This window comes from Palaemon carinicauda, chromosome 18, assembly GCF_036898095.1.
Source record: "Palaemon carinicauda isolate YSFRI2023 chromosome 18, ASM3689809v2, whole genome shotgun sequence".
NCBI classification, from domain to species: domain Eukaryota; kingdom Metazoa; phylum Arthropoda; class Malacostraca; order Decapoda; family Palaemonidae; genus Palaemon; species Palaemon carinicauda.
The window spans coordinates 78,996,637-79,020,656 of record NC_090742.1 but is presented as its reverse complement, the minus strand read 5'-3'; the positions used below and the strand labels follow the sequence as shown (position 1 = coordinate 79,020,656).

At 46.1% G+C, this 24,020-nt stretch overlaps 1 protein-coding gene across 1 annotated transcript in view; it reads left to right on the top strand.

The window, feature by feature from the left end:
* The window catches only part of fsd (fates-shifted), a 407,209-nt gene that overhangs the window by 167,348 nt on the left and 215,841 nt on the right, over window positions 1-24,020 (top strand). The window lies entirely within an intron of this gene.

Here is a 24,020-nt window from a genome sequence, read left to right as displayed (position 1 = left end):
TACCTCCTCGCTCTCTTCCTCGTCATCACTCATGTGCTCTGACATAGCATGGAGTTCCTTGAGCTCATCCGTCGTCAGTTCGTCGTGATGTTCGGCGACGAGTTCCGTAACGTCATCTGCGTTGACCTCCAGACCCATGGACTTGCCAAGGGAGACGATTTCCTCTACGGCTTCCGCTGCACCGACCAGGGGATCAGGCTCGGGGTCAAAACCCTCGAAATCTCGGGGAGCAACAGCATCAGGCCAAAGCTTCTTCCAAGCGGAATTCAGGGTCCGTCGAGTTAATCCCACCCAAGCCTGATCTATGATCTTCAAGCAGTGCACGATGTTGAAGTGGCCCCTCCAAAATTCACGCAAAGTTAAGTTGGTGCTGTGCTTGACATTAAAGCACTGCTTAAATAAGTGCTTGGTGTACAGCTTCTTGAAATTAGAGATGACTTGCTGGTCCATGGGCTGGAGGATAGAGGTGGTATTCGGTGGAAGATACAGCACCTTTATGAACTTGAATTCATCGAAGATATCATCTTCAAGTCCGGGGGGGGGGGGGTGGGTGAGCGGGTGCATTGTCAAGGCATAGCAGGCACTTTAAAGGCAATTTCTGTTCATGAAGATACTTCTTCACAGAAGGGCCGAAAACTTGGTTTACCCATTGCACAAAGAATTGCCTAGTGACCCAGGCCTTCGAGTTGGATCGCCAAAAAACATGAAGCTGATCCTTATCGACGTTGTGTGCTTTAAAGGCCCTAGGGTTCTCTGAATGGTAAACCAGTAAGGGCTTGACTTTAAAGTCCCCACTAGCGTTGGCACATAGGGCAAGAGTCAACCGATCCTTCATTGGCTTATGCCCAGGCAGTTTCTTCTCTTCGGCAGTGATGTAGGTTCGACTCGGCATCTTCTTCCAAAACAGCCCGGTTTCATCACAATTAAACACCTGCTGCTCTACGTAGCCTTCTTCCTGCACGATCTTTTCGAAATTCTTGACAAAGTCAGCTGCAGCCTTTGTGTCCGCACTAGCAGCCTCTCCGTGGCGAACAACTGAATGAATCCCGGACCGTTTCTTAAATTTCTCGAACCAGCCACGAGATGCCTTGAAATCATCTGAGGAAGGCTCGGTTCAACTCTCCCCAGCATCACCCCCAGAGCTCTCCTCCTTCAAGTCCGTAAAGATATCGTGCGCCTTCTCGCATATGACGATCTCGGTGATGGTGTCGCCAATGATCTCTCTGTCCTTAATCCACACTAGTAGAAGTCGTTCCATCTCTTCTATGATAGGGGTACGGCGTTTGGAAATTATGGTGATCCCCTTAGAAGGTTTCACTGCTTTAATAGCTTCCTTCTGTTTAAGGATTGTCGAGATCGTCGACATATTACGGCCATACTGTTTAGCAAGTTCACTCATGCGGACGCCACGCTCATGTTTTTCAATAATTTCCTGCTTAATTTATAAAGAAAGCATTTCCTTCTTCCTTTTCTCACCACTACCACTGGCAAAACTAAGCCTTTTAGGACCCATACTTTACGTAAATTACCGTTAAAGGATGCACGTAAAAAATCACGATTAAAACAGAGTTAATAGCAGAACGCACAGTGCACAACCGCAAGAAGCCGACGAGAACAGAGACTGACCCAAGCCCCGCTAATTGAGCGTCCCTCCGAGGTCGATGTGGTGCCTTCTATCGGCGGAAATAAAAAACACTTCAGGCTCTATGAGCACCGACTACGCGTACGAGTATTGTTTACTTCGGGTGTCAAAAAAAACATTCGGGTGTAGAGTCGGAACGTGTTCGAATTGTACTTCGCGTGTCGAAAAATTCGGATACAACCGGTACGACGAAAATTGCTTACTTCGTGTGTCGAAATAAAATTCGGGTGTACAGTAGAGTAAAAAATTTGCTCAAATTTTACTTCGGATGTTGGAAAATTCGGATGTAGATACGTTCGTGTGTAGAGGTTCCACTGTACGAGTCATCTAGGAAGAAATGGGTGGCCTTTGTCAAGGCAAGGAATCCAAAGGAAATCTCGATGGATTTCTGTTTGTCTTTCATTATTCACCTTCATGAACAAGGTTTAGCAGCCAACGCGATGACAACGTGTAAATCTGCCTTGACAAGACCGTTGCTTTATGCTCTCCAGGTAGATTTGTCTAATGAGATTTTCAACAAAATCCCTAAGGCCTGTGCTAGACTCAGGCCTGCAGCACCTCCAAGGCCCATCTCTGGTCTTTGGATAAGGTACTACAGTTTGCTTCAAGTTTGGATAATGAGGCTTGCTCATTGAAAGATTTGACTCAAAAAGTTATATTCTTGTTTGCTCTAGCTTCAGGAGCTAGAGTTAGTGAAATAGTGGCCTTGTCTAGGGACGAAGGCCATATCCAGGTAGATTTGCTAATGAGATTTTCAACAAAATCCCTAAGGCCTGTGCTAGACTCAGGCCTGCAGCACCTCCAAGGCCCATCTCTGGTCTTTGGATAAGGTACTACAGTTTGCTTCAAGTTTGGATAATGAGGCTTGCTCATTGAAAGATTTGACTCAAAAAGTTATATTCTTGTTTGCTCTAGCTTCAGGAGCTAGAGTTAGTGAAATAGTGGCCTTGTCTAGGGACGAAGGCCATATCCAGGTAGATTTGCTAATGAGATTTTCAACAAAATCCCTAAGGCCTGTGCTAGACTCAGGCCTGCAGCACCTCCAAGGCCCATCTCTGGTCTTTGGATAAGGTACTACAGTTTGCTTCAAGTTTGGATAATGAGGCTTGCTCATTGAAAGATTTGACTCAAAAAGTTATATTCTTGTTTGCTCTAGCTTCAGGAGCTAGAGTTAGTGAAATAGTGGCCTTGTCTAGGGACGAAGGCCATATCCAGGTAGATTTGCTAATGAGATTTTCAACAAAATCCCTAAGGCCTGTGCTAGACTCAGGCCTGCAGCACCTCCAAGGCCCATCTCTGGTCTTTGGATAAGGTACTACAGTTTGCTTCAAGTTTGGATAATGAGGCTTGCTCATTGAAAGATTTGACTCAAAAAGTTATATTCTTGTTTGCTCTAGCTTCAGGAGCTAGAGTTAGTGAAATATTGGCCTTGTCTAGGGACGAAGGCCATATCCAGTTTGCTGAAACGGGAGAGTTAAATCTCTTTCCCGACCCAACATTTCTCGCCAAGAATGAGCTACCCACTAAGAGGTGGAGTCCCTGGAGAATCTGCCCTCTGAAGGAAGATGTCTCGCTGTGTCCAGTGGAGAGTCTAAAGGTCTATCTTCGCTGAACTTCAGACTTCAGGGGAGGACAGCTCTTTAGAGGAGAAACATCGGGCTCAAACTTATCCCTGAAACAACTAAGGGGGAAGATCACCTACTTTATTCGCAGAGAGGATCCTGACAGTACACCCGCAGGTCATGATCCTAGGAAGATTGCTTCTTCACTAAATTTCTTCCAGCTTACGGATTTTGAAAGCCTTCGCTCGTTTACTGGATGGAAGTCATCCAGAGTGTTTTTCAAACACTATGCGAAGCAAGTGTGCTAAATCTTGTTGCTTAGTGCTGTGAAGAACAGTGAATTATGTGGGACTTTAATTCTAAAGGGTGTACATGTTGGCACTATTTAGTGTAACATGGTAAGTGGAATGTCATCACGGTGACATTATGGACTGTTCCAGTATACAAAGGTGATGAGACATAGACTGAAAACTAAGCGTCATGTGTATTTACACAAGTGTAAATAGACAAATTTCTCAGAAAAACATTAAAATTTACAAAATTTTCATGTGATGTGGCAAGTTTTTGTTTTCAGGTAAAACAAGCAATTCTGATTTATTTTGTCTTGTCTATGTTACAGAATTTAATTTCACTTGCATTTTTTTGTTATTATAAATGTATGTTGAATTTTATTTATTGCTTGACAATAAATAATTAAATTGTTTTGTGCACCTTATTTCGCCCTAAACATTTTAATAAAGTTATGTGTGAGCATTTATTTCAACCCTTTTATTCTACATAAATTTATCGAACAAACATGGTAACTTTGTTCCTACGTGTATACAAAACGGATTTTGAGCGAAGTGAAAAATCTATTATTGGGTGAGATAGCCATGTCGTCCTGATGGAAGTTCCTTTAAAGTAGCTTCCTAGGGTATATTTAACTACAGTGATATTCCCAGAGAATTTTACCTTAAGGTACCCAGAATTCTAACTCCTGGAGCGAATATCCCTAATTTACTCTTATAGGGATATCGCATAATTTCAGAGGACGTACTCTTGACACGCCACATAGCTATCTTCACCCTAAATAGCGTTAACGCTTTGAGAGGGAAAAGTGGCAAGAAACATAAGAGGAGCCGTTATTAACCTCTCCCCGTTTCGAGTCTGTATATGACGTCATCAGTGGCGCCATGTTATTCCTTGTAGCGATAAGCGAGGTGCTACAGATACTGTACTATTGGGGGCGGGGGGGGGGGGGGGGTCCTTTAGCCCTTTTTTATAAAAAGGAAGGGCGGGTCCATCAGGACAACATGGCTATCTCACCCAAAAATAAATTTTTCGCTTCGCTCAAAATCCGTTTTTTGGGCTCAGGCCATGTCCTCCTGATTGAAGTTTACCAGAGCATTACTGTATTTGTGGATTTTTATTATGTGCCTTGTCCTCAAGACAGAATTTCCTTGGTTGATTTATACATAGAGACCTATGATGTTACCGTCATACATCATTCCTTCTAAACATAAACAATGTTAGAGCTTCCTGCCCCCTACAGGGAAGAGTCTTGCTAGACACTGGAAAAGTCTCGAGGAATACATATTACCTATGGATGCCCAGCAGACAAACCGGTATATTGGTCTCAACCTATACCTTCTAAAGCAAAGTTTGTATTGAAAACTCACCAATGTGTGTTTGTAATACTGACACCTCCCCGGTATACAGAATTTGACTTATGTATCGACAAAAGGTTTGTATTCATATAGGAACAAAGGTTATATATCAGTTAACATCACAGTCAGAGTATACTGGCCTGTCCTATATAAGGACTGACCAAAATCAAGGAGTGTTTGTCTACACGAAGGAACAATCTTTCAAGATTTTCTTTTATTATCAAACAATATCCAAAGGATTAAGTGTAATGCTCAATATATCTTTCATAAAAATGAACCTGGGGTGAATAAGACGCAAAGTTCATTTCGAACTAGTTTATTGACAAACAATAAATTAATAGATCAATCAACATTTATAGAGATATAAAATGTGGATGAAATAAATTGAAGCATGAAGATAACAGTAATACAGGAAATACTTGTTTCATCTGAAAAGGAAACATATTAATGCCACTTGGAAATGAAAATGTTAATAATTTTTATTAATTTCTGTCATTACTGTCTATTCACACTTGCGTAGAAACGCATGGCACACGTGTTATGTATTATGCTTATTTCACCTTTGTAAATGGAACAGTCCGTAAGGACACCTTATTGGCCTTTCACTGTTCCTCGCAGAACTAAGCAACAGGTTTAAGAACACTACCTGCTGCCACCACAGACCTCTTCAATTCCTCTACCTGCTTCGCGTAATGCTTAAAAAATACTCTGGATGTGACTTCCAGCCAGTGTACGAGAGAAGGTGTTCAAAATCCATATTATTAGAAAAGTTCGGGGATGAGGCAATTTTTCTTGGATCATGACCTGCGGGTGTACTGTCCGGATCCGCTCTGCGAATAAAGTAGGTGATCTTCGCCCTTAGTTGTCTCAGAGACAAATTCGAACCTGAAGTTTCTTCCTTAAAAAGCTGCCCCTTAAAGTCTGAAGTTCTATGAAGATAGACCTTTAGGCACTGTACTGGACATACAGAGACATCTTCCTTCAGAGGGCAGATTCTCCAGGGACCCCACCTTTTGGTGGGTAGCTCATTTTTGGCAAGGAACGTTGGTTCAGGAAAAGGATTCAGTTCTCCCCCTTCTATGAACTGAATATCACCCTCATCTCTCGAGAGGGCCACTATTTCGCTAACTCTGGCCCGAGGCTAGTGCAAATAGAAATATCACTTGGGTCAAATCTTTCAAAGCGCAATCTTCGTTGTTCAGCATTGAAGCGAAGTGAAGAACCATGAAATGGGTTTCAGAGGCGCTGCCTGCCTGAGTCTAGCACAGGCCTTAGGAATCTTGGTAAAGATTTCATTAGAGAAGTCGACCTGGAAGGCATACAATAAGGGTCTTGTCAAGGCAGACTTACACTTACATATCGTGTTGGCTGCTAAACCTTGTTCATGGAGGTGAATAAAGAAAGATAAACAGAAATCCGTTGAGATTTCTTTTGGATTCTTCGCCTTGACAAAGGACACCCATTTCTTCCATGACGACTCATATTGTCTTCTGGTAGATTTGGATTTGTATTCATCTAAGAAGTTTATGCTGTCTCTCGAGATCCCGAATCTTTTCTTCCCCGCTAAGGAGAGAAAATCATGAGATGAAGGTTTCGGGTTTTCTGTGATGAGGCGAAGACAGTTGACTTCTGCACTTGCTGAGTCAGAACTGGATCCGGCAACGGCACAATCTTCAGCCGTAGTTCTGACGCCAGAGGAAACCAGACGCTGTTTGGCCACTTGTGAGCCACTATCGCGGCTGTTCCCCTGAATGATCTCAGTTTGTCGAGGACTTTCAGTAGAAGATTGGATGGAGGGAACAGGTAAATCCTGGACCATCTGTTCCAATCGAGGGACATTGCATCCACCGCTTCCGCTAGAGGATCCTGCGTCTAGGAACCATTCTGACTCTATTGGAGTGAACCTGGATAGAGAGTCCGCCGTCACGTTGTGGAACCCTTGAAGGTGAACTGCTGATAAGTGCCATCTCTTCTTTTCCGCCAAACGGAAGATGGCCAACATCACTTGTTTGAGTTGAGGTGATCTTGAACCTTGGCGATTCAGGCATCTCACTATCACCTCGCTGTCCAGGACCGGTCTTATGTGGGTCGAGTGGCGAGGAGATAATTTCTTCAGTGTAAGAAATACTGCCATGGCCTCCAGAATGTTGATATGAAAGGTCTTGAATAGATTGGACCAAGCTCCTTGGACTTTCCTTTGGTGAGAGTGACCTCCCCATCCTTCCTTTGAAGCATCTGTGTGGATGATGACTGAAGGTGGAAGTGGCTGAAGAAGTATCGATTTCTTCAGGTGCTTGGCTTAGGACCACGGCTTGAGAAGCAATCACAATGGAGTCGGTATCAGTCTTCTCAGATCTCCTCGAGCGTTTGATGTGTATCTTCTCCAGACTCATGTTGCATCCTTTAGCTGTGCTCGTAGCACTGGGTCTGTCTCTGAAGCAAACTGTAGAGAGCCCAGCACTCTCTCCTGTTCGCGTCTTGATATCCATTTGGATTCCAGAAGTCTCTTGACAGATCCCCCTATCTCTTTCCTTTTCTTTAATGGAATGGAAAGTCGATGTGACTGTAAATCCCAGTGGATTCCTAACCACTGAAACTTTTGAGCTGGAGATAGTCGAGACTTTTGGTGTTGATCTTGAATCCTAGATGTTCCAGGAACTGGACCACTCTCTTGGAAGCCTGCATGCATTCCGTCTTGGATGCTGCCCACACCAGCCAATCATCCAAGTAGGCCACTACTTGGACACCCTTTAGGCGTAATTGATGAACGCCTGCATTTGCAAGCTTCGTGAACATCCTTGGGGCTATGTTTAGCCCGAAGGGCATGGTTCTGAAGGCATAAAGTCTTCCTTGTAGCTTGAAACCTAGGTAGGAGGAGAGTCGACGATTGATTGGGACGTGCCAGTAGGCATCTGCCAAGTCTATTGAGACAGTGTAAGCCCGTTTGGGCAACAGGGTCCTTATTTGTTGAAGTGTTAACATCCCGAACTTGGAGTTTACTATGAACTTTTTGAGTGGCGACAAGTCCAGAATGACTGAGTTTTTCTGAGTCCTTCTTGGGAACACAAAACAGCCTTCCTTGGAACTTGATGGACTTTACTCTCCGAATTACTCTCTTCTCCAAGAGTTCCCATACGTATTCTTTCAGGACGGGGGTGGAGTGTTGAAAGAATTGTGGGAATAGAGGTGGAGTGCTGTTCCAGCTCCAACCCAGTCCGTTCTTGATTAGGCTGTGGGCCCAGGGATCGAAGGTCCAACGATCCCAAAATAAATAGTCTCCCTCCTACCGGGAGCATCTCACTTTTGCTGTGGACCTGAGGGCTTGCCTCCTTGACCGCGTCCTCATCTGTATCCCCTTCCTCTTAAGGGGCGTCTAGAGGAACTTCTGGTTGATCCTCTAGCTTTCGGACGAAAGGTCGTTGACTGCCTCTCGAAAGCTGAGTTAAAGGGAGGCGACTGTGTCGCTACTTGCTGAGGTACCAACTGGTATGTAGTTGGAGGCTGTGCCACTATCTGGGGCACCGCGGTCGTAGGAAGTTGCTGCAGTGCAAGGCTTGGCCGGCCGAGAGGGTAGCCTAGGCTTCTTTGTCTTCCTCTTAGGTTGGGGACCCTCATCCGGGAAGACCTCCTCTTGAGAGATAGGCCCCACTTTTGGAGAAGGTTCCTATTCTCCGTGGTGGCCTTGTCTACTACATCTTTGACCACTTCGCTTGGGAAGAAGTCCTTACCCCAAATGCTGGATGAGATCAGTTTCCTGGGCTCGTGTCTCACCGTAGCTGAGGCGAACACGAACTCTCTACAAGCCCTCCTAGCTTTAATAAAACTGTACAAATCCTTGGCCACTACCATTAACATTTCTTGGTTTTTGGGGTCACTTGCCATCGTCTCCAGAGTAGTCTGTAGAGACATGGACGCAGCAAGTCTTTCTTTAGTCTCTTGCTCCCTACGCAAGAGAAATTCAGACAACTTCGGAAGGTCCTCACCGAACTGACATCCGGCAATATCTGTTTCCAACTTCCCAACTGAGAAGGTAAGGTGGACGTCCTTCCAGTCTTTTTGGTCCATAGGTAAGGTTAGGGTTAAAGGCTAAGGCTTCCACTTGTCCAATGAGTGTCATTGCTTCCTTGCCTCGACCGCCTTTAAGGCTGCCTTATACCCTTTCTCCATAAAGGGGAAGGCTCTGGTTGGAGAAGCCACAAAGGAGGGGTGCTTCTTACTCAACGCTGGTACCTTCGAGTTAGTGAAGCCTCGCTCTTTCATCGAGCTAGAAAGTAAAGCCTGTGCTTTACCATGGTCAAAGACTATGACCTCCTTTGGCTCCGTCTCCTCCTTTGAGGCTGGTTCCTTCCTGAGGCGGACATAACAGTCCGAGTAAGACTCCTTGCTGGGCCAGAATTCCACCTCTTCAATGGGGACTGATCCCAGTTTCTCCGAGATGACAATCTTCCCAATTGTCATTGGCATGTGTTCGGCATACCGCCACAGGTTCGCGTCCGAACACAAAGGAAGGTCCTTTACACTGAGCTTCTTCTGAGGCCCGCGTGATGCTGCGAGTCTACACATCTCCAGCTTCATCGCAGCTTCTTTTTCATCATTTTTCTTCTGCATTTGCTGAATCATTTCAACAATGGAAGAAAGAGTCCTTCCCAGTTCCTCTGGGATAGCAGATGTCGAGGGAACTGGTTCTGGGGGCAGAACCGACGAGACCGACACCGCGTCGACCTCTTCCTCCTCGGTCTCAGGAGCTTGGGTCAGCTCCTCTTCCTTACCTTCTGCGAGAAGGTCCTTTTCAGTGTACTCCGACACTTCTGACATCCTTTCGTCCAGTTGGATGTCCTCTAACGCGTCCGAGACCTCCGAATCTACCGGAATCTGGATGACAAGGATCTCTGAGTGAGGCTGAGGAATTACAGCATCTGAAGATGCCCTGGGGAAAAGATAGGCCCGCATCTTCTCACTTGGAAGGTAAGGCCCCGTGGTGTTTTTCTGAAAACCCATGACCCAATTACGCAACTTCTCCTTTGCTGCATCCCTTGACTCCGCCGACTTAGGAGAGTCAAATGCCTCAGTAATCAGGTTAGTACATACGTCACATACCTGAGGGTCCCAATACTTGAGATCGCCTTTGGAGACTGCGCAGCGTGCATGCTTCCTGCACAGCTCATGTCCGCTGAAGTTCTTATTGCGGACGTTACAAAACATACTACCGCACTTGGGTTGGTCCTCCTGTAAAGAGAAGAGATTCCAATGAGTATCCAGTGAAAAGTTTCGCAAAATTAAGTATATAATTTATTATTATTGTATGTAGCTTAGGATAGATAAGCTAGAAAGGAAAAAAAAGGAAAGACACATACACATATTTCCTGCCCAGCCAATTGCTGTGACCTCCTATAACATTAAAACTATGGTTAATTCTTATTCTAGAAAACCTTTGGAATTTGTTATCCTCTAAGGATATATAAGTGTAACTCAACACCAGTTTCCAGAAGTTTTAATATTAGGGATTTTGATATTTTAAAGAGAGAACTCACTTTTTTATACTGTACGGTCTCACAATAGGCTGTACATGACAACACATTGTATGTTGGAAAAAATTTTGTATTACAGTATAATCTATACTGTAGTTTTCTACTTGCATTATGTACTATACTGCAAATTACTGGCTACTGTATAATCATATACTATAGTGCCGGCCGGCATATTACCTGGGTACAATTCCAAGGTATACTACCTTTGGAATTAGTGGGCGGCAGATCGCTGGTGTCTGGGTGCCGGCCTGCAATCTCTGCCGGCCGGCAGTAGGTAATAAGCCGGCAGCCGACTGCACCGGGGCTTCCGGCCACTAATCGTAGTGGCCGACAGAGTAGTAGGTGTGCAGCCAGTTACCGGCTGGCCGCGGCTGATGACAGTCTATGCCGGCCGGCGACATTAATAAACCAGAGATCTACAGCCCACCCGGCTGCTGGCCGCTAAGCCGGTAGATGGGGACCCGATGGTACTACAGTATACACTAACAAGGGAAAAGCATGGATGCCAGACTGTAAGGCGACACTGCCTTACTGCCTTCCATCCAGAATGAGTGAACAAATGGAAGGGGAGAATGTGACATTCAAGCTTCCATCCATCCATAACCTGCCGGGCTCTACCAACAGACATATGGATGGCAGACCAAGAGAGGTCTGAAGAACACTCCAAAGAGTAAAAGGCTTCTGCCGGCCGGCACATTCTTGCCGGCCGGCTGGCAGAAGTCTAAACCAGTCTTACAACCTACCCTGTACTAGGGTCGAATGTAGGACGGTGGCCAAGGTTTTGTGATGGCTAGGCCATCACCAAAGGACAGAGGGGAGGAATGAGGGACCTATAAGATGAGGAAGGATTAACCCTGAAGTCTACCCTACTTCACCTAACAAACTCCGCTCTAGTATACGACTATCCCCAGTGCTAAGAAAACTCATCCTAGCCTAGGGTAGTCGAATACAGCAAAGAGGTTGGCAGCACCTTGCCACCTCCAGCAATACAAGAACGGGGTTTGGTTCTGTTATTTCCCCAGGTAATGGAGAATTCTATTCTCCGACCTAGGGTAAAACAGCACAGGACTAGTCTGCTAAACCACAGAAAGAAGGAATCATCTCGTACAGAAACTTTCAGGTGTGGCCTAGGGAGGTCTAGCCTTCTATGTCTGCAGCCTAACCTAGCAAAGGAATCTTATTCGCTTTGTTGGGCAGCTACAGACCCCAGACAGAATACTCTGATATTCTGACTAAGCCCAAAAACCAGTCACTCTGGTTAGAGGACAAAGACAGAAACACCCTAGCCTAGTTTTACCCAAATACAATCCAGATAAAACTGACTAGGGTTAAGCCTAGGCTAACTCAGAGGGAAAAAGGGATTGATCTTAGACCTCCAGAGGAGAAAAGAATAATCGGGGAAGTGTGCAAAAGTATACTAAAGCCCCTCAGGCTATTAGCCTAGGCGCGGTGGGAATGGATTATCTAAATCACCGAAACTCTCTCGTATACTATCTTGGAAGAGGAAATTATTTCATTAATTATCTTACATGTATAAATAAGCGCCTATGGCTTCAATAAAATTATCACACTAGGAGAATCTATTATATCATGCATGAAAGTACTAAAAGCGAAATACCTAGGCTACTAAGCCTAGCGTAAGCAAGGATCGGTTACCTAAATCGCTGAAACTGATAAATACTATCGGCATAATATAAAGAATTCCCAGTAGGAAGGCTAAATAGCTAAATTAATACTGGGGAAAGTCGCTCTGGCTAACTAAATGACTCGTGCATAGCGAGCGACAAGCGTCCATGACGCCTCCGGTAGGCAACAGCTCTTGTTTACGTTAATATCACTTTTGATTTGATTTAAAACAACAAGAGCTTACATTTATACAAAGTAAAGATAATACTCAACTTTCCAGAGGCAGAAGAGGCTGGAGAAAGCATCATAATGTTGAATAATATCCAAAATAACGAGAGAGCACAAGGGAATCACCGAGCAATAGAGCTACAAGATAAGGAATAACATGGCGCCGTTGATGACGTCATATACAGACTCAAAACGGGGAGGACAGGTACCTTAATAACGGCTCCCCTTTTGTTTCTTGCCACTTTTCCCTCTCGAAGCGTTAACGCTATTCGGGGTGAAGATAGCTATGTGGCGTGTAAAGAATACGTCCTCTGATATTATGCGATATCCCTATAAGAGTAAATTAGGGATATTCGCTCCAGGAGTTAGAATTCTGGATACCTTAAGGTAAAATTCTCAGGGAATATCACTGTAGTTAAATATACCCTAGGGAGCTACTTTAAAGGAACTTCCATCAGGACAACATGGACTGAGCCCAAAAACCTTTCTAGCTTCAAGGAACTTGTTCTAATACTAGATACAAACTTTGGCTAATGACATACAGTGAGACCTGCATGTCTCCTTTGAATGCTAGTTGGGTTATATGAAATACGCAACTTCGAGACTTTTTCCCGAGTCTAGTTTGACTCTTCCCTGTAGGGGGCAGGAAGAACTAACATATTATATGATTAGAAGAAATGACATATAACGGTACAGTGAGCCCTCGTTTATCGCGGTAGATAGGTTCCAGACCCGACCGCGATAGGTGAAAATCCGCGAAGTAGTGACACCATATTTACTTATTTATCTAACATGTATATTCAGACTTTTAAAACCTTCCCTTGTACTGTACGTAGTACTGTTAACAAACTACCCTTTTTGGGCTCAAGCCATGGCGTCCTGATGGAAGGTTCCTTTTTGGTAGCTTCCTTGGGCATATAAACTACTAGATATTCCCAGAGAATTTAACCACAGGTTATCACAGAATTCTAACTTCTGGAGCGAGTATCCTAAAGGTTTCCCTTTAAGACATCGTATATCAACAGGGGACGCATGTATTAACGCGCCACATAGCTATCTGCACCCCACATAGAGTTAACACTTCGATGTGTAGGGGCGGAGAATAGCTGGGGAGCCGTTCCACAGCTAATCTCGTCCGTGGCTACTTTTGGTACTCGAGACGTAAACAAACGGGCGCCATTGCTAAATGACGTCACGTCCGTCCTAATCCTTCGCTTAGTAGCTTGCCTTACTAGACGGATTTTTCCCTGTGCTTATCTTATCGACTTGCATCTTAGCCATGTCTCTACCCTCGGCCTCGCCTTCTTCTGGAAAGTTGAGTACAAGGTTCCAGTATTGTTTAAATAAGCTCTGACCGTAAAGTAACTTTTACTTTTCGAGATAATTTATGTTTTTTGGCAGAGCTGTGCTGCTACCGGACCCGCCATTTTATGGCGTCGCTGTTGTTTTGCATGCCTTATTTAGCTAGCCTCAACAGCTTTTCCGGCCTCATTAACTAATCGATACTATTAGTTATTTAGTCTTCATAGCTAGGAACTTTATATACAGTATCGTGTTTTGACACACTTTTATTGGTCATCGCCTGACCCCATACCAGTTCGCTAGTCTAGCCCCTAGGCCAGAGTGTCTATCATCAGTGTTCATGCATGATATATTACAGTGGTCCTAGGTTTAGTTATGAAGATAGTGGCATTATTTTATGATACTGTTTACTGTGATGCAAGTGTTTTCGCCTTCAGGGACCATATAGGGGATAGGTTAGACAGTGTGCCTCTCTAACCTAACCTAATTGTAAGCCCCCTATATGCTCCCTTCACCCCCTGCCTTAGGGCATTCCCTCTGCGTAGCCTTGCTCCCCCTACCACGTAAGGGGATCAAGCTCATACCAGAGTACTTATCGCTTCTCTGTCCTCCCGGAGGGAATGATCCCCCCTTGGGGTTGCGTCCGAGAATGAGGAACAGCCTGCCCTTCCTCTATTGCTGAGGCTAGGTTACCTGACCTTCCCTGCATTGCGATACGTCTTCCAGCCTTCCTGGTTCAGGGTGTAACATCCCTGCTCTAGGTTAGGCTTGGGGGAGTTAGTTCTGTGCCTTGCTGAAACGGTACCCATGCACCGTTCTCAGACAGGCTGCCTACCTTAGGCTAGGGAGCGTCCTCCCTACCTTGGTGGCCGCTTTGGTACAGAGCCTCCCCTATGGAAGACCCTTCTTCTTCTCCCCTCCCCACCTATCTCTTGTATGGCCTAGCCTATACTTAGGTTAGCCTATACCCATCTGTCCCCTGTCCTACAACTCCTCCTTAGGGTGGAGTGATAGAGCTACCTTGAGTCCCTGTGTGCTGTCCGCTCTGGTACATATACCCTTCATAGTGTCCTATGGGGTTAGCCACTGGATGTGTTTTGTCCGCAGGGGTTCTCCCCCCCTCTTGGGTGTTCCCTAGCCCTCCCTTGGGCTACACTGGCTCCCGGCTGCCTGCGACCCCCTGCCACTGGGTGATAGGGCTAGCCTCTATCATGGGTACACCCATTCAGGTGGGATGCCTTGGGGTTCGTGTCCGTACCCCTACATCCCTCCTTCTGTCTCTTTCACTGTCCTGGTGCCGGTCCCTTGCCGCCTCTACTGTCGGTGATACCGACCTCCCCCCTTGGTGACACATTCCTTGCCCCCCGGGCCGTCAGTCCTCCGTGTGCCGGAGGGCTGCCGCCTCCCGTCGGCGTACAGCCGATGGCCTACCCTCATACCTCCTAGCTTCGGTCGTCCGTCCATCGGATCGGCCCCCGGAGTGCCGGCATCCATTTCCGGCAGTCCGGTTCTGCTATAGCTCATCCTTGTCCCTGTCACCAAGCCGGCAACCTTCGGCTGCCGAAGCCGCCGTGGTGCCGGCGGATGCCATCCTGGCATTACTCCTGACTTCTCTATTTGTCTTCCCTAATGCCAGAAACTCTGCTGGAGCGGCCTCCGGCGTGCCGCCGGTCTGCCGGAGCATTCCGGAGGCACCAAAGTGACTTGCACCCCTTCTCCTAGCTATCAACTCATGCTGATAGCCCTACATTGCAACCAGATGGTTTGACTACATAAATAGATAGGTATTGTCTTACCGTTCTATTAGTAGCCGTGCTGTCTTCTTGCATATCACAAATTTCCAGCATGCTGTGTGTATCTTAGCACGGCTGGTTGCCGGAAACCGTTACCCTATGGGATCTTCTACATCCCCAATTCAATGGTCTGAGTGGTCTCAGTCCCAGATTTATATCCTTGGCAATTCCTACTAGAATTCCCCCTGCCTCCCTGGCAATCTATGAAGAATTCTGCCTTGTGTCCTCGGTCACAAACAAATTGCCTATGGATAAGGTTACGGTAACCAGCCGGGCGGGTTACACGGAGTATGTGTCTATCCACTTCATTTCCGCTCCACTCTCAAACGTCACAATGTTTATATCACTTAAAATTAAGTTGAAAATTAACCTTTTAATATTTAACTTTAGAATATAAGTCATTAATATGACTTCCCCATACTCATGTTCTCTTTCTCTTACAGGAGGAGTACGTGAAGTGCGACCACGGCTTCTGTGGAGTGAAGCGCCCGCACTTCTACGGGCACACGGCGTGTAGGACCCACGCCCCTTGCGCCAACAAGAAAGGCGATCTGAAGTTTTGGGACCCGCAGAACTGTACAGTCTGCAAGGACCGCCTGGTCGAGGCGTTCAATAATCCTCCCTCAGCGGAGGTTAGGGACGCTTCTCGAGAGAAGCTACGCAAGTGGGTGCGTGGCTTCCAGAAGAACGCCACTGGACCATACCTTGCCACCGAAGACTTGAGGGCCTTGCTTTTCCCGAAGGCATCCCCAGACTCTGTGGTCCCCAAGGATCAGATCCCCACCGTCCAGATAACGGTGGAACCCGATGTAATCATGGCCCAGTCCATGCACGAGTGCCGCCTGGATACCGACAACGCGGAACGTATGTCGGAAGTGTCGGAGAACACGGAGAGGAACCTCATGGCCGAAGAACTGGACTATGAGGAAGACCAAGTGGAATACACCGAGTCGGAGCAGGAGGTCGCTCCGCCTTCCACCCCCACACCGACTCCTACACTGACGGATGTATCACTCCCGTCTACCTCCGCTACCCCGGACCCCATCCCATCCAGCGCCCAGGAGATGTTCCGAATGCTCGAAGCTCTCATGGACAAGAAACTCCGTGAGACACACGAATACATCAGGACCATGGGAAGTTCAAAGCAGCCGAAAAGGATTTCGGTTAAGGACCTCCCGGCATGCTCGGACGCCAACCCCTGGAGGTATGCCGAGCACATGCCAATTACAACGGGCAGGATCTTCATCAGTGAGAAGGTCGGCTCGGTTGTCCTGGAAGAAGTGGAATTCTTCCCGAATTTTGAGGCTTATCCGGACTGTTACGTCCGACTTCGATCCGAACCTGCCTCTAAAGAAGAGACCGAACCGAAGGAGGTGATTGTGTTCGATCTCCCGAAGGCCTAGGCTATGCTGGCCAATACTGTTAAAAGTAGGGGTTTTACCTGCTCAAAACTTCCGGCGCTGAGCAAGAAGCACCCTACCTACGTCGCACCAGACAATGCGATCCTCCCCTTCATGGAAAAGGCCTTCGCTGCGGTACACAAGGCAGTGGAAGAAGGAAAACCTTGCCCTGCACTGGAGGAGTGCAGACCCTTCTCCCTGATTACTCCCCCCGATGTTCGACACTGGAAAGATGTCCAGCATACATTCGTGGTAGGGAAACTAGAACATGACGTTGCTGGACGTCAGTTTAACGAAGACCTCCCGAAACTTAATGACCATCTCCTTCGTCGGGAACATGACACGAAGGAAAGGCTCGCCGCATCCATGTCCCTCCAGGTACAGCTCGACGTCATGGCCGGTGACACTAGAGTCCCCGACTACTACATGGTGCTCGCCAAAACGCATTTGGCGACTGTAGTAAAAGACCTGTACAGCTTCATGAAGGCTCGTAGAGCCTGTCGTGAATTCGTGTTCTCCAGTGCCACAGTGAGACACGAACCCCGGAGGCTGATTTCCTCCAACATCTGGGGTAAGCACCTCTTTCCCTCTTCCCTTGTGAAAGAGATCACCGACAAGGCCGCCACGGAGAACAGGAACCTTCTCCACAAGTGGGGCATGTTGAAGAAAAGGAAATCCTCTCAGGACGACGGCCCTCAGCCTAAGAGGAAATCCTCCAAGCCGAAACCCCAGCAACGTCAACAGAGACGGCAGTTTCCGGGATCCGCTACTCCCCAAGTGGCAGCTCAGCCACAGCAGACCTTTCAGCTGGTCATCCAACCGGTCTTGTCACAGTCGCCGGTTTTCACCCCTGCTTTCGAGCAACAGTCGACTACCTTTCGTCCCAAAGGTAGAGGCTCAAACAGAGGTGCAGGCAGAGACGCATCTCGCCGTCCCTCCAGAGGCAGAGGAGGAAGGGGAGCTAGCGGCCGAGGCAGTAAACCCTCGAGACACCAGAAGCAATGAAGTGCTTCCGGTGGGAGGAAGACTCCGCCAATTCCAGGATCGTTGGACCTTCAATCCCTGGGCACACAGCATCGTCAAGAAGGGTCTAGGCTGGAGTTGGACTCAACCACCCCCAACCTTCCAGCAATTCTTCCAACAATCAACCCCCCTTCTGGAAGAATATGTCCTAGATCTCTTGAACAAGAAGGTGATAAGGAGGGTAAAGTCAACCAGGTTCCAAGGGAGACTGTTTTGCGTCCCCAAGAAGGACTCCGACAAACTCAGAGTCATTCTAGACTTATCCCCCCTCAACAAGTTCATAGCGAACAACAAGTTCAAGATGCTGACTTTTCAACAGATAAGGACCCTTCTGCCTCAAGGTTCCTACACGGTCTCCATAGACCTGGCGGATGCCTACTGGCACGTTCCAATGAACCACCACGCTTCCTCCTACCTAGGATTTCGACTCCAAAGGAAAAGCTACGCCTTCAGGGCCATGCCCTTCGGCCTCAACGTGGCCCCTCGGATCTTCACAAAGCTGGCAGACGCCATCGTTCAACAGCTTCGCCTCCGAGGCATCCAGGTGATGGCCTACCTCGACGACTGGCTGGTCTGGGCTCCATCGCCCGAGGATTGTTTAAGATCCTGCAACAAAGTTACCCAGTTCCTAGAACACCTGGGATTCAAGATAAACGCGAAGAAATCTCACCTCTCTCCAGCTCAGAAGTTCCAATGGTTAGGAATCTAGTGGAACCTTCAGTCACACCGCCTTTCCATCCCCCAGAAGAAAAGGAAGGAAATAGCAGGGTCTGTCAAGCGACTGCTGAAATCCAAACGGATCTCAAGACGTCAGCAGGAACGAGTTCTAGGCTCTCTACAGTTCGCCTCAGTGACAAACCCAGTGCTACGTGCACAGCTAAAGGATGCCGCGGGAGTCTGGAGACGTTCCGCATCCATCGCTCGAAGAGACCTCAAGAGACGGCTCCCAAACAGACTTCGGCTGCTCCTAAAGCCGTGGTCGGAAGCAAAGGCCCTGAAAAGGTCCATCCCTCTTCAACACCCACCTCCATCACTCAACATCCACACGGACGCTTCGCTGGAGGGTTGGGGAGGTCACTCCCACCAAAAACAGGCTCAAGGAACATGGTCTCCCCTATTCAAGACGTTTCACATCAACATCTTGGAGGCCATGGCGGTCCTTCTAACTCTGAAGAAACTCTCCCCGCCTCCCTCGATCCATATTCGTCTGACCCTGGACAACTCGGTGGTAGTCCGATGTCTCAATCGCCAAGGCTCAAGATCGCCCCAGATAAATCAGGTGCTTCTAACAATCTTCTGTCTGGCAGAGAAGAAGAAATGGCACCTGTCTGCAGTTCACCTACAAGGATTCCGCAACGTGACGGCGGACGCTCTATCTCGAACAAGCCCGATAGAGTCGGAATGGTCTCTAGACGCAAGATCCTTCTCCTTCATCTCTCACCATGTCCCAGAACTCCAGATCGATCTCTTCGCAACGAGCGACAACAATCAACTTCCTCGATATGTGGCCCCGTACGAGGACCCCAAGGCAGAAGCAGTGGACGCCATGTCACTGGATTGGAACAGATGGTCCAGGATCTACCTGTTCCCTCCCACCAACCTTCTGCTAAAAGTCCTCTCCAAACTGAGAACCTTCAAAGGAAAAGCGGCCCTAGTGGCTCCCAAGTGGCCCCGGAGCAACTGGTACCCCCTAGTCCTGGAGCTACAACCCACGCTGATCCCTCTCCCGGGCCCAGTTCTCTCCCAGCAAGTACAGAAGTCGACTGTCTTCGCTTCATCATCGAAAGTCAGAGACCTTCATCTCATGATTTTCTCTCCCTAGCCGTGAAGAAAAGGTTTGGGATCTCGAAGAAAAGTCTAGACTTCCTCGAGGAATACAAGACCGTATCCACACGACGGCAATACGAATCATCCTGGAGAAAATGGGTCTCATTCGTCAAGGCAAAAAATCCTACGGAAATCACCATCGATTTTTGCATGTCCTTCTTCATTCACCTTCATGGACAGGGCTTAGCAGCCAACACGATTTCTACTTGCAAATCGGCCTTGACTAGACCACTAATGTACGCCTTCCAGATTGATCTGTCTAGCGACATCTTCAATAAACTGCCGAAGGCATGTGCTCGTCTACGCCCAGCACCCCCACCAAAACCTATCTCCTGGTCGCTGGACAAGGTGCTCCATTTTGCCTCCAGTTTGGACAACGATTCGTGCCCTCTCAAGGATCTGACTCAAAAGGTTATATTTCTTTTTGCTCTTGCTTCAGGAGCCCGAGTCAGCGAAATAGTGGCATTATCAAGGGACGAGGGTCACATTCTGTTTACAGACTCAGGAGACCTTACCCTCTTCCCGGATCCGACGTTTCTCGCTAAAAACGAACTACCCACCAAAAGATGGGGCCCTTGGAGAATCTGCCCCCTGAAAGAAGATGTCTCTCTATGTCCAGTAGAGAGCCTCAAGGTCTATCTTCGTAGAACTTCTGACTTTGGTGGAGGCCAACTCTTCAAAGGAGAAACATCGGGCAGCGACCTGTCACTGAAACAACTAAGAGCGAAGATCACCTACTTCATTCGCAGAGCGGATCCTGACAGTACACCCGCAGGTCATGATCCTAGAAAAGTCGCATCGTCTCTGAATTTCTTTCAGAGTATGGATTTCGAAAGCCTCAAGAGTTTCACAGGCTGGAAATCCTCGCGTGTTTTCTTCAAGCATTACGCGAAACAAGTGCATGAAGTCAAACATTTCGTGGTAGCCGCAGGTAGTGTTATGAAACCTGCACCTAACTCTGCATAGAACAGTGAGTTACTTGGGACTCTAACTCCTCGGGTGCCTATGTTGACCATCACGTGATACGTAGTGAATTCAAAGACACTTAGTGTTTTTCATAGACTGTTCTTCTCTCTCAGGTGAAATGTCATAGTCGTCACATGAGTGCCGTATGCCTAGTGCATGATGTGTTTTTCTTTTAAAAGACTAATGTTCCTCTGGAACCTGTGCTTTCTAATAATTTGAAATTTTCTTTCAGATTCAAGAGCGAAGTCTTTCATTACTATGTACATTATAATTTTATTGTAAATAATTTACATACCTTATTGCATTTATTACCATATTCTGCAATTGTGAAATAAAATTTCTATTTTATTTACTTGTGCGTCTCAATCCGCTCCTACTTATACTATGAAATACATGGTTGTCATAGTTTCATTATCCTTCCCCTTTTTCCTCTATGAGACTGATGAAGATAATTGGGTCAATCCCTATTATATACTCACCCTTGCTATGTAATATTCCTAACTGAATACTTACTTGCGCTATACCTTCGAGACGAGACTGTTCTCCTTATAATATACAGTGCCTAACCACCACTTGTCTGTTTTTTGAGAATGTTCCTATACGAATAGCAACCATTCTGTCTTGTCTCCGAGTTCTTCACGTTCTCCCCGCAAGGTGGGTAGCCCTTCAAGAACCACTTTGATCCTCAGCATGGTCTGTTGGGACTTCTCTGCCAAGGGGGGCAGGGAGTTTCAGCCCCACGGTACCTCTATCAAGATTACCATGCTTACTCTATTCAAAGCCCTCGGCACTTACACTAAAGGGGAAAATCTACCACGATACATTGATTCTCTGGTATTCTTCCATCAGGACGCCATGGCTTGAGCCCAAAAAACGGATTTTGAGCAAAGCGAAAAATCTATTTTTGGGTGAGATAGCCATGGCGTCCTGATGGACCCTCCCTGCTACTTCGTCCAGCCTTTCAGGTCCCACCCTGTCCTGCTGTATCATGGTGATCGACAAGCAACTGGCTTCAGGATGAGGACGGACGTGACGTCATTTAGCAATGGCGCCCGTTTGTTTACGTCTCGAGTACCAAATGTAGCCACGGACGAGATTAGCTGTGGAACGGCTCCCCAGCTATTCTCCGCCCCTACACATCGAAGTGTTAACTCTATGTGGGGTGCAGATAGCTATGTGGCGCGTTAATACATGCGTCCCCTGTTGATATACGATGTCTTAAAGGGAAACCTTTAGGATACTCGCTCCAGAAGTTAGAATTCTGTGATAACCTGTGGTTAAATTCTCTGGGAATATCTAGTAGTTTATATACCCAAGGAAGCTACCAAAAAGGAACCTTCCATCAGGACGCCATGGCTATCTCACCCAAAAATAGATTTTTCGCTTCGCTCAAAATCCGTTTTAATGTACAGAACACTTAATGCATGTACTACAGTACCCTAAACTAAAACAGGCACGAATATTAAAGGCGATTTTATATCATGCGTTTCCTAAACACGCCAAAAAGCACGATAAAAAATGGCAACCAATGTTTTGTTTACGTTTATCTCTGATCATAATAAAGAAACAAATGCATTTAGTGTACACATCTGTGTATAGGTTAGTTTTTGCATCGATTATATTGATTATACAGTATGTTGATTTTGTTATTACCAATGTTTTACTTAATTTTTCTTAGGACTTCCAAATGAAATGTTTTTCTTTATGGGCGGCGTCATGAAGTACGCTTCATCTTCGATCGTAATAAACAAACGAAGGCATTTAACGCGCATGATGAAAGTGATAAATAATGATATTACAGTAAAAGCTTTTAGAAAATATGTTATTACAAATATTATTTACCGTATCTATATAAATTCATACATATGTAGCAAAGCAGGAAAACAATTTACGAGAGAGAGAGAGAGAGAGAGAGAGAGAGAGAGAGAGAGAGAGAGAGAGAGAGAGAGAGAGAGAGAGAGAGAGAGAGTTGTTTTACGTAGGTAAATGTAAATTTTAAACAAAAAAAATAGCCCCATTTCATATAAAATAGGTTATTACAAATATTTTACTTTATCATATTACAGTAGTCTGTATAATACTGTAAAGTTCAGTACAGTATGTTGTTGTTAGTCGTGGCGATGAAATTCTCACGAAACAAAAACACGGCATTCGATTACAACAACTGATTCATTCTCTCTCTCTCTCTCTCTCTCTCTCTCTCTCTCTCTCTCTCTCTCTCTCTCTCTCTCTCTTCGTGTTATACAATACTTACATATAGATGAAGAAACTAAAATTAATTTTCTTAGTGTCAATTAAATACGAAACAAAAAAATTATGCCGAGTTTACGTCCATTTCAATCGTTGCTAAAAATACTGCATACGATTTCATCAGCAAACCACTATTTTTTAGGAAACATCATTTTATTCTGGAAAATTGCTACTCTTTAAATAGTTAATTGCACATTAAGAAAGCGTGTACTTTTGTTTTTAAATTTCGGGTGGTTTAAAAATTGAGTACTGTATTGTTGACTTCTTTTTGTTTTACTTTTGGGTGTGATAAGATCAGCTGATGTCTAGCTGCCGCTCTTGAGAGCGTACGAATACACTAACAAAGTATCGTTTATACCATTTCTTAACTTATTCAAACCGTCTATACAGTTGATATTACATAAGCACCAATGTGTTATAACCTATCAAATTTTTTTGTTTATTACATTTAAAACAACACACACACTCTCTCTCTCTCTCTCTCTCTCTCTCTCTCTCTCTCTCTCTCTCTCTCTCTCTCTCTCTCTCTCTCTCTCTCTCTCTCTGTGGGCTACTTTTCACTACCTCCCATTCCTTACCTCTCTCTATCTCTCTAACAAATGATATCTTTGTGGCTCCTCAAAGTTTCATTTATATTGAAAATTAATCATGATTCAATTTTCCTTACTTTCTCCAATTTCGCACCATAGGTCACATCGCGGTATTTTCGAAATTTCCGGAAAATCCGCGATATATGTATATACATGCGTTATGAAAAAATCCGCGAAGTGGTGAATCCGCGATGGTCGAACCGCGAAGTAGCGAGGGATCACTGTAATGTCATAGGTCTCTTCGATCTAATGGACCAAAGAAATATTGTGTGGAAGTCTAAGGCACAAGTGGGAAATCCACGGATACATTAATGCTCTGGTAAACTTCCATCGGGACGACATGGCCTGAGCCCAAAAATCGGATTTTGAGTGAAGCGAAAAATCTATTTTTGGGTGAGATAGCCATGTCGTCCTGATGGACCCGCCCTCCTTTCTATGAAAGGCCTTGGCAGGATCCCTCCCAATATTACTGTATCCATAGTACCGGCTTGACGCTACAAGGAATTAAGATGGCCGACGATTATGGTACCATCTGGGTACTCAAACAATAAGGAGGAAGGAGAATTTTATAACGGCTCCTCTTTTATTTTGCCACTTTTCCCTCCTCGAACCGTAAACGCTATGTGGGGTGCAGATT